This window comes from Solenopsis invicta, chromosome 3, assembly GCF_016802725.1.
Source record: "Solenopsis invicta isolate M01_SB chromosome 3, UNIL_Sinv_3.0, whole genome shotgun sequence".
Classification (NCBI taxonomy): domain Eukaryota; kingdom Metazoa; phylum Arthropoda; class Insecta; order Hymenoptera; family Formicidae; genus Solenopsis; species Solenopsis invicta.
Window position 1 is genome coordinate 22,182,257 of NC_052666.1, and position 15,509 is coordinate 22,197,765.

Below are 15,509 nucleotides of genomic sequence, written 5' to 3' on the forward strand. Positions count from 1 at the left end.
ACCCTTTTAAAGATTTTTAAAAATATATTTGGCGTACATTTTGTCTTTCTCTAAAAAGGATTTTTAGAATGTAAATGGGCTGGGTAGTTGGTACAACTGCAACTCGGACTCATTATTTATCTGCATCGCGAGAGATATATCTGCGCGCGCGCACGATTGTAACTAAGCAATACAATTAAAACTATGTTAACCAGTTTACGTTACGTGTATCGTTCTGATTCGAGCACGTGCGGAACCAGAGAGAAAACGAACCAGGGAGAAGGAAATAGGGAAAGCTAGACGAACCTGTCTATTTAATGAAAATTAACTAACAGCCGCGTAGCGCGCGAAGCGCAGGGCGGAGCGATGAACTTTGGAGCGGCGCGGCGGGGAGGGTGAGATAAGGACGAGGGATAGAGGGATATAGAGAACGCGATGGATTATATTTCAATTTTGACTTCGGTGGAAACACGCGGATGATAAAGCAAAACGCGCGCGGCGCACATCTTGCCAGGCGATAAAGCCGCGATATCTATCCGCCATAAAATGCAAAATCCATCTTAGAGGGGCGTGATCTGCGATACGTGGGATGCAATACGTACGTTGCGCGCTGTTGGCGCAGGACTCCGAGCGACTAGGAGTGATCCGCTTTTATCTGAGCACTTTTCGATACCGGCCAAATGTTTCTGAGATATTGCGTGTGCTGTGAATTATGGTCGTAAAAACGACTTATCTCGCGAAGCTCACGTACGGGATATCTGTAACACCGCGTTGTACGGGGCTAGATTGTAACTGCGAGGATAACCTCATAGTACAGCGAACAAATAATAGTAATTAATCAGAAAGTAATTATTAACTGGTATTTTCATGTTGTTAATGCTCATACATTTTTCTCGAATTATCGAACAATAATCTTTTTTTTCATTCTGTCACAAAATTACATCTGTCGGTTCAATTTAATCCGATTTCGTACCGTGATGATGTAAATACACCGAAAGTAAGTGTATTTTGAACACTTTTAATTACCTTCGCTCGTATTAATTACTTAAACCCGACCGCGGAAATGAAATTTCGCGAATGCACGTGTAATTACTCAACTACTGCGTTAAATTAACACGGGTTTACACGGCGCGAAACTATGTACGCGATATAATGTGCTTTCGAACTTACTGGAGTTAAAGAGAAATTCGTCGTTTGCGATGTTTAATCAATTTTGGAGGAAAGCGCGTCTGTCTAACATGACTGTCCATTAACGAATTGTCGTAGATCGATCCGATATTTTCAGTTAATTAAAAGCGCATTTGGAACATCGAATTTGCAGTTTAACGAAGCGAGATTTAATGTGCGTAGTTACGGTCCGAGCTTCGAACGACGGATTCTCGATGAAAAATGGAGTTAAAAGGAATGAAATCGTTTCATTACAATCAACGAAACTATTTAAATTTTGTTGCAGAAAACATTTTCGTGTTTTACACAGAATGCAGAAGCATTCTACTTGTTTATTCCAACGTTGCGTCAATCAATCCGAAAAAGAATTGCACTTGCAAAAGGAGTGTCATCAGAGATATAAAATATAACAATATTAATTGTTTGTTAACATTGCTGTGAGTTTCTTTCTACCGTACTGCATAATGATTTTCATTATGAAGCTTGAAAATTATGATAAAATTATTCCACACGTGTATAATTAATGAAAAGTATACATTTATTGAAAATTTGTTGAAAATAAGCAATAATTTATTTATATAAATTGTTAATTTTATTTTTTTTTATTATGCTTTATATTAAATTTTAATTGTTTAATTTACTTGTTTGATTATAACGGAGATTTTTATCTTCAAAATGTTAGACATCGATGCGCGATGATGTCCGTCAATATTAACTTATCACAAGGAACAAAATATTTAGCACGCGTTTATCTTAGAATATCTTACATAAATACTTCATTAATAATTTTTTTCTTAAATAATTTTTGCTGAATCGATTTTGTTTTCGCACATTTGACTTTTGTGCTTTCAATCGTATTGAATGCAAACAAGAAAATCAGGAGTCGTAATTTGTGAAAAGAGGATTTTTTTTATCTTTAATTAACTTTGATTTCATTCAACCTTTGCCCGAGGATGACCAAACTAAAAGGGCGGGTGCCAAAACATCAAGAAGAAGTAATGATACTCGAGTTGGAAAGTAGCAGCGTATTTTTAAAATGTTATTCTCTTTCGAAACGCGTTTTTGATAATATAACGAGAAAACGTTATCATTATGAACAGTTATCAAATGCGATGAATCCATTTATGCGATTTATTCCATTGCATTAAATATTTCCTTGCGCTAATGAGCAGACAGGTGCAGAATGCTCTCGGCACTTATTTTTGCGGTGTACAATGTTTGCGGCGCGGCGTACGCATAGCTTTTGTGGTAGCGCTTAGATTCGAATATATTTCGCATCGTGGTATGAGTTTCCCATATGCACACATTGCGGATCTAAATATACCGTTTTCGGATCGAGAGAACGAAATAATACGTGAATAGCCGCCGATTGAACGGAAAATGATACTCCATCGTTTGTTAATAGTTAATTTGAGATACCAGGAGTAGAGTATATTTGATATACGTTTATTTCAGTTAGTGCACGTTTATACATTTCGTAGCGGTAATGAATTGATGAAGTACGACACTCGTTTATTTTTGTTGCGTATAACACGCTGTTCGCACCGAAATCACTCGCACTTCGAATTTCAAGCTGGTAGACAACTGTTACGAACTGCTTCGTGTTTTATTAACACTATTTCTTGATAAAATACGATACGTTTTAATTAGCTATTAAACGTTGACTTGATTTCCTTAATCGCATGGTGGTATCACATAACGAAATATTGTCGAATTCGAAAGGATCGTAAATTCATTTTTTTTTCCTTCAATAGAGTAGAATGCGCATGATTAATTTTAGAAATACAAGATATCGCGCAATTGCAATTAATTATATGATCTTATTTTTCAAGTATTATGTGAATATGACAATGAAATCTAGGAGAAAGTCGAGACCTAGAAGGCAACAGGCGACAGCGGAGCAATTATGAAATAAATAACTTATTTATTATTTTACATATATCCTGCTTTTTTTGTTTTGTTCGGAATTAATTATTTATAATTATTTCGTACGCGTAATTATATTATTTTTTGAAATATTCATTACTTTGATTGCTATAATCTGGATTTATATTATATTACAAACCAATGTGATTTCAACGTAATCGGTATTTCGGTGCTGTGCATTGCGGTGAGTTACAAATATTTTATTTTAGAGTTAATGGATCTTTGAAAATTGTATTAAGTGTATGTGTATGTCAATTTAAGATCATAAAAATGTTGCAGGGAGATATAACATTACATAGATCCATTGTCTTGAAATGGATAAGATAAGACCTATCAATACTAATATTTAATTCCAGAGAACTAAAATCTTTTATTGATTTATTATATAACTGTAAACAAGCATAAAATGAAAAATAAAAGTTCAGAATAAAGTCTATTAGTCTCGAAACCTGAAACAAAAGTCAGGAATATTTATATCAGAGTAAGCTGACAAAAAGTGATAATGAAGGATAGAGTAATTTTTGCAGAAAAGAAATTATTTCAGAAAATAATAATTATGTTTTATATTCTTTGCCAAGTTCTCTCTATTAATTCAAAATATTTTTCTATGTATTCTCAAAAATTTTTAGAAAATAACTGTGAACATTATATATGAAAATGCAATACATTAATAATGTTGTTTAATTAATTTTAATATAAAGTAATTGATTAATTTCCTGAATTTGTTCCTTAGACAAATAGTGAAAAATAAAGAAAAGCAGAAATGTAGTAAAACTCAATAACTAAAATACTGATATTCTTAGAAACTATAAAACTTACTTAAATTTCTTCATAATGTTCGTAAACAAGGTACATCGAGTTATGAAGAATTGCACAACTTCTTTATGTGTACTGTGAAATAAAAATAAACGAGTATTTGTAGAACAAATTGCAGCAAAAATTTACTGATTTTAGATGTGTTATTTCATTTTCTTTCTTCTTTTTCTTTCCTAATATTTTTTAATTTAATTTATATCCAGAGTTTTTGGCTTTTTTTCTAAAATTAAATTGTATAAACTGATACAAGAAAAAGCAGTACTTAGAAAGTTTTTTAAACAATTATTGATCAAAGATATTTTTCACAATTATTAATAAAAAAAAAATATGAAATGTTTAAGTTACAGTTAATACACAGATATTACACAGGTATATTTTAAATATTTTATTTAAAATTAAGTACATGTTAATGATTATTAGTTATATTGTTATATTTGTTTTTATACACATAAGCATCAATTTTATTTTAATTTTTTTACAATTTTTAATCATCCGCAGTTATTAATAATTTTATATCGCTTATCAGTGTAAGTAAAATGATATGAAATTTAATAGGTATTCCGCGGTATAGAATTTTTTCGGTGTATCATCTCGATATTATCTCTATGCCAATAAGTTTTGCCATTATATTAAAATATTCGATATTTTGAAAATACTTCCAATAATAATTTATGATTTACCTTGATTTTTTAATCTAATAAAAATCAATATATGATATATTGGAAAAGATTGCAAAGATGAAAACAATTATTCTTATATTTAATTTCTGATGTATTAAATATAATTGATCATCAAGTGATATCACTTACATTTCGATTCTTTTCGATTGATTGACACTAGAATAAATAAGCAAAAGCTTCTGCAGCCTGCGTCAAATTCGAAAAATATGATTTTTATTTCTACATTAGACAATCTCGTTGATAATATTATTGATTGAAAAATGACAATTCTTTTATTTTAATTTTTTACTGAAGATTTCTCACATTTATATATGACATTTAATTTAAAGATAAGTACATTTAAAAATATTAATTTTTATGAATGATTAGATTTTTAAAGAAAGATATTTTTCATAGCAGTTTTGCTACGTTTTTTATCTATTTGTCATATAAACGTAATTATTCGCGAAATTTATAATTTATTTAATTATAAATTAGTTTAACTTCTTATTCTACTTTATTTAAATTCTAAATTACTTAATTATCTTATAATTGAAATTTATATATCTATCTGATGGGAGGATAATATCATACAAGTAATCAATATACTTAATGTAATTAATTAAGGAAGAAAAATGCATATTGATCACAATTCAATAAGAGCCAACTGCATGCTAGTCAGGTTTTTAATTCGATCTCGCGAGAAGACGAGTGCCGCCCTGTCCTACGTTAAACGATGGCCCAATAAGAAAACGAGAGATGTTGCAACGCCGGCGAGATTACTTCTTTCTGCTAGGTACTTCCCAGACCCCTCTCTTAGCTCGCGATATTCGAAAAGTTGGTAGTTCGTTCTACAGTGGCGAGGGAAAATTGCTTACGCTTTTTACGGTCTCGCAAATATACTCGTGGCTCGTGTTTATTCGCACTGCTAACCGGCTATGCGATCTGTGGTAAACGATTTTTGCCAAACCTACACTGCCACAGATCGTTCGCTCCACAAGATCGTTGAACTTTAATCTGTACCGCGGGGAAGGTAATTTTCCGAGAAAAAAAGGGTTAAACCGCGAAATCGGAACAGGCGAAAAAATCGAGCAGTGAAGAGATTGTATTTTTATGCGATGTGCATCATTACTTTTTATATATTCCTATCTAATATGTTTGAGACAGAAAAAGAGAGAGAAAAATGAAGTTAAGTATAAATAATTTTTATCATTTAACTTTTAAGGGTCAACTGCGCCATTTGTTTTAATATAAAAAATTATATAGTATTCTAGTGTTGAATGCTGTGTGTTAAAGTGTGAGATAAATTGAAAAGTATGAGTCCCGCGCGATGCGTCGCGAGAAGTAGGCTGTCCGCCTTCGGAGAACAGCAATTTTCTTTTCAGGGATAAGCACTCACGTCTATTTGCTCGACAGTTATTGATGTCAGTGTCACGAACAAGCTTCGTCTCTCAATTTTCAAGTTCTATGAGAAAGTTCCACGTGATAGCACTGTGTGCTTTATTTCATTGCGACAGAAAGAATGAGTTTTAATCTCATTTGCCTCAGCAAATATGAGGAATAATTTATTTTAATGTTTTAATTAACCTAATCAAATTTATATTAAATCCAATCAAATTTATATTTAACTTAGTCAAATTTACATTAAACTCTTATTAAATTTTTGTATCTTTTTATCTGAATAATATAAATATGTAAATGATTATTATATCCTGTCGTAGATTATATCTCATTACGAACACAGTTATTGTATGATTAGTACTCTGTGATATAGGAGTTTAGTTTTTAGGTCGATCGCGCAAAGTTACCTGAATAGAAGAAATATCTCTCAATAGCACTTACTTGATTGTAACCTATACACCAACAGAACGATTTTGTTAAGTATCTTAAAAAGCTTTCGCTGAATAAATGCGAAAATAATTTGCATTAGGCATGTAAATAATAATATAGGATGCGTAAACTGTTAAAAACACGCAAAATTTAATGTTATGTAACGGAAGCAAATTTCAAACAGGTACCTTAAAAACATTTAATGTTGTCAAAAGCTAAATTTTATGCACATGCTTTTCAGTTATAGATACATTAAATTTAATGTACCTGTGTAAATTTAAAAGAAATTAAATTTTATGACATTTTTAACAGTGCGGTTGCTAGAATATCAAATTTTTTTTGCTTATCATACTTGAGTATATTACGTTATTTTAATAGTTCAATAAAATTATTTGCTAATCTATATTTTTTTAAATACTTCAACAAAACAGTTTTATCTGCAGAATTTTCTGCAGAAATTTATTATTAATAATTATCAGAATGGAAGATTTGATTTTCAGATTTTTAAATGTTTGATTACCAATATTTTTCCATTATGCTCATGTAACGATGCATTTATAAATTTAATACAATACTTTTACCCTTTTTTTGTTTAATAGATTTTTTTACATTGTGCACTGGACAGAGAAAAGCGTCATAATGTCCGCGTTGACAATTCAAATGGTTCCTCATCGTCGCGGGAGACGTTTACCGCGTATTAGAATTGCGTTAATTGAACGAAAACCTGTCTTCGAAAGTTTACTTCTAACTTCAACACTCTGAATTACTCCTATCGAATTTTATACGGGCCCGTAAGCAGCCACTAAACTTTTCCTTCAGTATAGCGCATACTCAACACCACGCTTTTCTTGTGTATTTTCTTTTTTTTTTTCCCTGAGTTTTGTGATAAACGCTGCCAGAAACTTCAAGGATTTTGTCCGCCAGAAATAGAGTAGGGATTTGCCCTGAGTGGATCATAATTTTCCGTCCTGCCGGTCCTCGACTCGCTGCCTCCGAGCAGATTCCACCTTCCCTTCGTCCGACATTTTCTACTTCTTGCCACTCCGATGTCGGCCGTAGATCGACATAACAAGCTTTGTGGACTTAAAGGTCTTAAGAAATGCCGCATGACAACTGCGAGAAGCGCAATGCGATGGAATTCATCGGAAATCGATATTTATGGATAGTTCACCACAACCTGCCGTGGTGATTCAACCTTTCCGCAATCGCGAACCTAAATACACACTTCCGACGGCTTTTCGTTATTTTCTCTTCTTCCGTTTAACAACTTCTCGCGTTCCAACTTCAACGTACAATTGATAGACTTTTGTACATGTACACTGTATTAAATAGAATTTTTGTGCGCGTGAAATTTGCGGTGAAAATGGAATACAAATAGAACGCGCGCGCGCGCGAGCGATTTTCACAAAGGGCACCATCGGAAACGGTATCGCACAATTCCTTTTCTCTTTTATTGGAATAACTGTTATGCGGAACTCACTGCAAAACATCGCGGGGAAAATTCTATTGGGCGTTATTCCACATCGAACTCGAACGTCGATCACGCCTCTATCAAACACTGTATCACAAAACATGAAATCAACATTACGGTAGGAAAAAATATCATCGAGTAACAAAATTGTTCGATTATTTTTTTAAATAGAATTATGTAACTTTTATTTAAATACGGTCTCTAATAACGCAAACGTATCAAATCGCATTATAATTAACAACTGAATTAAAAATGATTGAAAATAAAAGTGAAACGTTAACGGATTAGTTTTGTTTTCTTACTGCTTTACGTGTATTTCGGAATATTTCGAACGAAAAATGGATTCCAAATCGTCGGGTCTAAACTTCTCGAAGTCCACCCAAATCAAAGATTTCCGATTTTTATCGGTATTACGGTTTTATGGTAACGTTATGGATATTGCCTTGGACATGGCGGAACCATAAAACTGTAGTAAATTCTTTGTCAATGTAGAACATGGAGTATTTCCTAAATATCCCAGTTGAAGCAAACTTTTGCCTTGCAAACAAAATACCTGTATTGATCGTTCAACCATTGGCGCTTTGAAGTTGGAAATAAATTTGAAATTTCTAGGCCGATAAAATGACATTCGTATACAGACGCTAACTGACAAAGTCACATTTATAATCACATATATATCATATATATTTCTGTTAAAGAATTTATTCTCTTGAAAGTGTTGGTCGTCCAACATAATCGTAAAATCTTCGTTGAAGAAGTCACTCGCTTGTTTGTTATACGCAAGCTCATCTGCACGCCGTATTATTATTATATATTATAATTTAATAGCTTATAAAAATTGTTTGTGTAAATGTTCAATAAATCGCATTTAATTTTCAAGGATGTTAATGCGAAAAATTAACGGCACGAAAGGAAAAATGCATTTTGAAAGCAGTGACGTACAATTATGCAGATTCCAGCTCGGAAGTAGTCTCGCGCCAGAGGATGAATAGTCGAAAGCACAGGAGGGGTGGTAGAAGGGGCTGGAAAAAAAAGAATAGATCGGTCTTGGCACGTCCTGCAAACGCATTGCGATTATTTTCTCTTGCCTTCCAGTTTCTTCCTTCAAACGCATTCCCAACAAAACTCATTGTCTCAAATTCTCGCTACTTAAACGTTCATTCAGATACCACCACGGCGCCGACTGCATCATAATTGCACAAAAACTAGTCCGTTTTAATCGCGCGAAATTAAATGTGCGGCTGAGAAAAACGCTTCAAATTATCTGCTTTTCACAGTTACTGATACAAAGAATTATGCACGCTGGGAATTTCATTAATATTTATAATCTTCTATTTCGTATCTTTTCTGTATCATAAAAATTCATTACTTTATTACAATGCGTCACTATCTCGTTGTTAATATTATTAACATCGTAAACGTCGCCACTGCTCGTCGTTCATATATCTTCCTTTGTGTTCTGAAAAATTATGGAACTTGAAAGGATCGCAAAAATGTTAATGTGTCTTTGGACAAAGACACAGAAGGGAGAGAAACGTAGACAGAGAGAGAGAGAGAGAGAGAAAGAGATAGAGGGAGAGAATTTAAAAAATTACTTTGAGTATGTAAGTGTATTTGATATCAGCGTAAGTGAGAGTAAATGAAACGAATGTTGATTGAATTTTTCGAAAAGTTGTTTAATCATTTAAGGTTGCACATGACAGATTTGAGATAGCATAGCCAAGGCGTTACTGGGGAAACTAGGAAATTGTACTTCGTTTGGCGTTCTCTATCATGGATTAGTTCGACACTCGAGAGAATCATTGGATAAGTAGCGCTCTTCACAAGGCTCCTTGAAGAGCTTCCTTTAAGTTTCGCAGTAGCACTCAAAGCGAAGAGATTCGTCGAGTCCTTCCACGTGGAAGAGCGCCGTCCTTTCTCTTCATCAACCCCCGCGGTCCTTTCTGTCCATTTGCCACTTGGCCATTTTCACTTGTGAAAATACGAAAGCAACCATAATGTAGATAGCCATTCGGGTATCGGATCGTGTACAAAAGAGTGATGAAAGGCGTCTGGTACTCGAAAGGACAAGAAAAGGAAGATGCGCTGGAATTGCGGCGGACAGTTTGGCGCGGAACCACCATATGACCTCGTTGTGTACCTCCGTGAAAGCTCTGAAAGCTCCGTTGACGGTGGTTGGCCCTCGAAGGACTTTTCGACGCATCACGGGAAGGAAAGTCATTGAAAGAAACCGCAAAATGCGACGACAAATGGCCCAGTTAATATCGTTGAGAATCACGGTGGACGTGAACGAAATATCTACATTAAAAACGTTTTAAAAATTGAAAACCAAATGTATTACAATATAAAAATGCACAATTGCGCGCAATATCTCTCTCTCGGTCTAATAAATATCTCGATTAATTAACGTATGAAAATAAAAACGAAAATGAGAAATTATCGAAGAATGAAAATGTAAAAGTACTTCATAGAGAAATAATACGAGCGCGGGGCGTGTTGAGTTTTTGTTGGAGTGGCGGAGAGAATAATTTTTGCACGATGACGTGGTTAATAGATAGATACCACGCTCTAATTAATTTTCTAATCAATATTTTCCATTATGTCTTTCCGTCGTGAACACTTAAAAGAGTTCGCCGTGATTGAATCGCAAACAGGGCGCTCGGGGGCGATACCGTGACGAAATGATCCGATTATAGGGAGGATAAATTAGAAAATGCTAGACGGTTGCCGCAATCGTAGATCACTCGCCATTGAGCGAAGTAAATTTGTCGCGGCGGAATGAACGGAAAGCGCCACGGAGTTAGCCGCACCCGTCGCTAAGTCAAATCGTTTTCCGATATTGCCGAAGCTCCCGACTGATAATTAGGAGTTTCCTTTAATTGAGGCGATTCAATCGGCCCCTTGCTCCGTCCCTCCGCCACCCGATCAGGGATTTTTAATCTCTTCCAGGATCTATTGCTTCGGCCAAGGTGACGCGGACTATATTTGCATGTATAATTTCTTTCGAATCCTATGCGAATCCCATAGAATTTTGCAATTTACTATTCGACGCATTAATTTACTCAAGATCATAAACGCGGATATTACTTGACGTAATATAGGGGGGGGGGGGTAGCTCAAAATTAAACAATATCAATGTAAAATGCCAATAATGAGCCATACACTGGATGTTCACGCGTACAAAAAATATATTCTTTATAGAAATATTAATTTATAACTTAGAAGTAATTTTTGTATCGGATGACATATATGTATGTTTTGTCAATCGTAGTTTTTGATGAGGCTAACATAACTCTGCGAATATCGAGCGATATAGTTTCTCCGCGCGTCCCGTCAAAGAAGAAATCGTTGTAATTATAATTTTTATAAAAGCGCATATTTTATCCCGCCTAATTTACATGCTGACGCCGTAATCGCGCTGTCGAGAATTCTAATCAGCGATGCGGAAAGAGAAATTCCTTCGGGCGTTTTATTTTGCTCGCAGGATAAAAGCCACGCGGTCGTAATGGCGCCGTCGCATAAAATAGCCGCGATTTAAGAGTAACGTAAATCAAAGTAACACATCCCCGAAACATTCCTCATCGCCCGTGCGCGCGGCCACTGATACGTATGCGTCGCGCGGCCGCGAATACAAGCGCAACGTAACGTACAATGAAACTGGAAATTCTTGGGTATTTTAAATCCTCCATCTGTTACGCGGCTAAACGCGATACACGTGAATGAGAGTAATTCTCTTTTGATTATTCATTGTTCTACGTTTCTATGATTGTTCTACGTATTACATCCGGCTAAACCGAATATCCGCTAATTTTATTTCGCAATTTCGAACGCGAGGAATTCAATTCGGATGCAAAGCTGGCAAAATCATCGAGAAAAGAAGTTTCCCTTGCGCGTACGCAATCCGAGACAATCCGGTAGTAAATACATGCGCTGGTACATTGTGCTCCTTTAATGATACCCGGATGTGCAATAACGTCTGAGACATTGCGTGGTAGTTTATTTCAACCGCAATAAATGGCTTACGATTCCGTGGACGCAGTTACAGATGCAAGATGTACTGCAAAACTTAAATTGTATCGCGTCCGATTAGAACGACTGTTGTTTCTACTTTTTACACGAAGAATAGCGCCGATAAAACTTACAAATATATTTGACAATAAATTAAGCAAGATGGAATTTCCGTGTTGGGAAACATTGAAGTTTAACCTGCGTTGGATATTACTTTTTGCAATATATATATATATATCGAATCAAAACACAATGCATTTATCGTTTATCGAGTAACTCACGTGAACATACTATTATTTATTAATCTTAGTCGTACATGATTAAAGCGTTTTATAAATAAGTGAACGAATATTGAATCGTGCGAAATTAATTAAGAATGAATTCATAAAGAGAATACATACTATAATTGCGGAAGCGAGTTTCCCCACGATAGCATATCTTAAATGTGAAAGGAAACGTACATACGTACATATAGCGCACGTACCGCCGGCGTGCCACTTTCTGCGACTGCATTCAATTGCCGAAACTTTTCCGGATGCGTTTTTTTTCCAATATTCGAACCACAACCTTACTATTGGGTCGCCCGGGATTCGAGCAACGTTTGTTGCGAATGTGGTGCGAATCAACAGCACCCGCTTTTGCGGAATCCATTTTACTCAGACGGCATTTTGCTTGTTGCGCTTCGACATGGTCCAATAGAAGAAAACTGCGTTCTTTGATGCGGAATAAAGTCGGGATTTAAAGTGATTAGTATAGAAAACGATTGTAATCATTTTTCGACATATTCGTTGCAGATTTAGCGCATTGTTCTGCGGTATTCTAGTCGAATCGATGAATGCTCGAAAAGCAAACACATAAACAAAATTATTTAGAAATGATTTTAACATTAATATTAGCGAACATTAAGAATATGTAGGAAAATAGAAAGAACAGTAAGACCAAGTAAAGTATTCATAAATGACTAAAATAATTATGAGAGCACTGATGCAATAGTGATATAGCACTCTAGGTGCAACGAAAAATTCTCTGAGTTCAAATCTCATGTCAGTCGGTTTCGTTAATTTTTCTTTATTTCTACAAATATATTTCGGATATCTTTGGATAAATTAAATCTTCAATTAAAAATATTATATCTATTTCCTATATTAGTAATAGAATATTATTATATACCTTTCATTAAATTTTTAGAAATTAAATTATTGCTTGAGAAAAGATTAATTTACCCGGTGAAATGTCGTATTTTATATATCAATACGTTCGTTATATGTAATGAATGAAGTACCATCGAATAGAAAAAGTCCGATATTCCAATACCAGAAATATTCTTGTTAGCATCAACCAAATTGCAATATTCCGAGTAGAGGATGTTTTAATCTATCATATGTTATTTTTACAAAGGTCGTTCACCGTTTGTTTAATTATATTTCGCTTAGCTCGGCCAAATAGATAACACGAAAACTGGGAACGTTCGATTTGATTAAATGTTATTTATCGCATTATATTAATGCAATAATAGCGTGGCGAGATTATCGATTTCATCATTGTATTCGCAGTACAAAGAAAGGAAAATGGGTTGATTAAAGCATTCTTCTCAAGCGAAACCATTGCTCAAACGAATGCTATTGTAATTACTCTAATCTCCCGCTTTATTGCAGTATACTTTATGCATTACGTGTCATGTACCTTTTACTAATGTGTTCCGGCATAATCAATTAATTCCGTAATAAATAGAAACGCGATGCCGCGGATGGAATGAGGCATTTTCATCAGAATTTTTATTACTCTTACGGAGATCCATGAATAAGCCATCGTTGTATAAATAATTGAAATCCTTTGTACGGCAATGCATTAACGATATATGGCAACGTATTCACAGTATTTTAGTGTAAGCCGCACAATGTCCTGCATTTGTTTACACGCTGGGTATTTCGGAGACGTTGCCGCGAACGTCGATTTAAGCCGTCTCGTGCCGGATACGATGGAATGCAGGTTTTATCGCTATTGCCGGCAATATCGGATCGATATGCGGCAAAATAGGCGGCGCGGCGCCTCGCGAAATAAGACGGTTTCGAATACCATTTCCTTCGATCGCTGCGAATCGTCGACTGGCTCTCGAGAGTCTCGCGACGGAACCGCCGCGCCGCCGCCCGCGCCGGTACCCACCGAAACGTCTTGGCAGACTTTTCGAAATGGAATTTTGCCACGAATCCCCTCCCCTTTCTCCTTATATCTCATCCGCTCCCTATGTAGCGCGTCTGGCGACGAAAAATACCCCGGGCCGGGGCTTTGTATGTTTTGCTCGAGCTTTGAAACCCTCGAGGAGCGAAACGAGATCTTGCCCCCGTGCGCCCACACATGCACACGCGTATCCGACCGTGCGCTAATCTCAGCCGGGGAACGACTCGGATCGTGAAAGCCGACCGCCTACGTTGCGAGCTTTATAAGCTTCTCGAATATCGGGTGGTGCCACTTTTTTTCTGACCCTTTCCCCGCGACTTCCGTTTCCCGCCGGAAGTATCGGAGATACAGACACGGTCGTGTCAGCGCTCGCAAACACGCGTACATTACATACACCTTATAATATCATAAGAGCCTCCTGCAGTCGTGTGCATTGCTTCGATTTGCTGCACTTGCATTCGAAATCAATATCCGAGATCTTTGTGCATACACAAAGTTCCTTTGCGGATCGGTTCAAAGCCAAAATGGCTATTATGCACATAACATCTGATCAAACAGACAGTGAGCAATTTCAGCTGGTCAATATGGAAACATCATCCTCGGCATACGGGAGAACCTTCCGCGGGCGGAGATATTCGATCAACTTGGAGGATCAGCGTATAATACCCGTTAATCCTTCAAGATGAGATGAAACGGGTGGAGAAGTCCGACGGAACGGAAACGTAACCGGAAGTTCTCTATCTTGTTTGCGCTTGGACAGAAACAAGTTCGATAATCTACACGAAGCGATACGTAGCTTGAGCGATGCAGCTCGGAGCATTATAGCAACGCGATATCGAACAATATTGGATAATTTAGAATCGTACTCAACGCAGAAATATATCTCTCACTTCTACAAAAATAATTTATTTTTAAGAATTTTTTTCAGATGCATAAATGTATATGTGTAAATATAATATGACGCTTCTCTTTATTAAGACGGACAAGATAGATGCGTTTTACTCTTTCCTTTCCACGAACGGTTGCACGCGGCGCAAAATCGAGTCAAGCCGGAAAGTTTTCATCAGATATGATCCAATAATTCACGGCGCAGCTGCGACAACGCGCCCGTGCTCGCGCGCGTCTTTATTAATAACGAGAATACCTACTTTTTCAACTGCACACGAAGATGCGGGCCTCCCGGTAATGCAAACACACGTACACACACGCGTGAACACCATTCGCAGCCAACCGACGGCGCAGACTTGCAATTAGCGGCTTAATAACTTCGCCGCTTTGTAGGAATTAATTGGAAACCAATGAATGCGAATGAGGTTGCGAGAACGTAGAAGTTCCACGGCGGAGGGAATCTCCCTATTGTCTAGCCGACAGTCCTGAGCTAAGCCAATTATCGGGCGTCCGGAAACGCCGAGATTTGGCGAGACTAATTTATGCCAGCGGTCTCGTGATTTCGCTCTAAGATCGTCGGCGCATAC

General features: G+C 36.2%; 1 protein-coding gene and 1 long non-coding RNA gene across 7 annotated transcripts in view; one reads left to right on the forward strand and one right to left on the reverse strand.

The window, feature by feature from the left end:
* The window catches only part of LOC105196718, a 367,858-nt gene that overhangs the window by 177,576 nt on the left and 174,773 nt on the right, over positions 1–15,509 (forward strand). The gene's annotated exons all lie outside the window — the stretch shown is intronic.
* LOC120357438 lies at positions 6,903–14,137 on the reverse strand. The gene is made up of 2 exons (XR_005574441.1): positions 12,326–14,137; positions 6,903–8,870 (listed from the first exon to the last, which is right to left on the reverse strand). It is a non-coding gene; the product is annotated as an uncharacterized LOC120357438 (long non-coding RNA).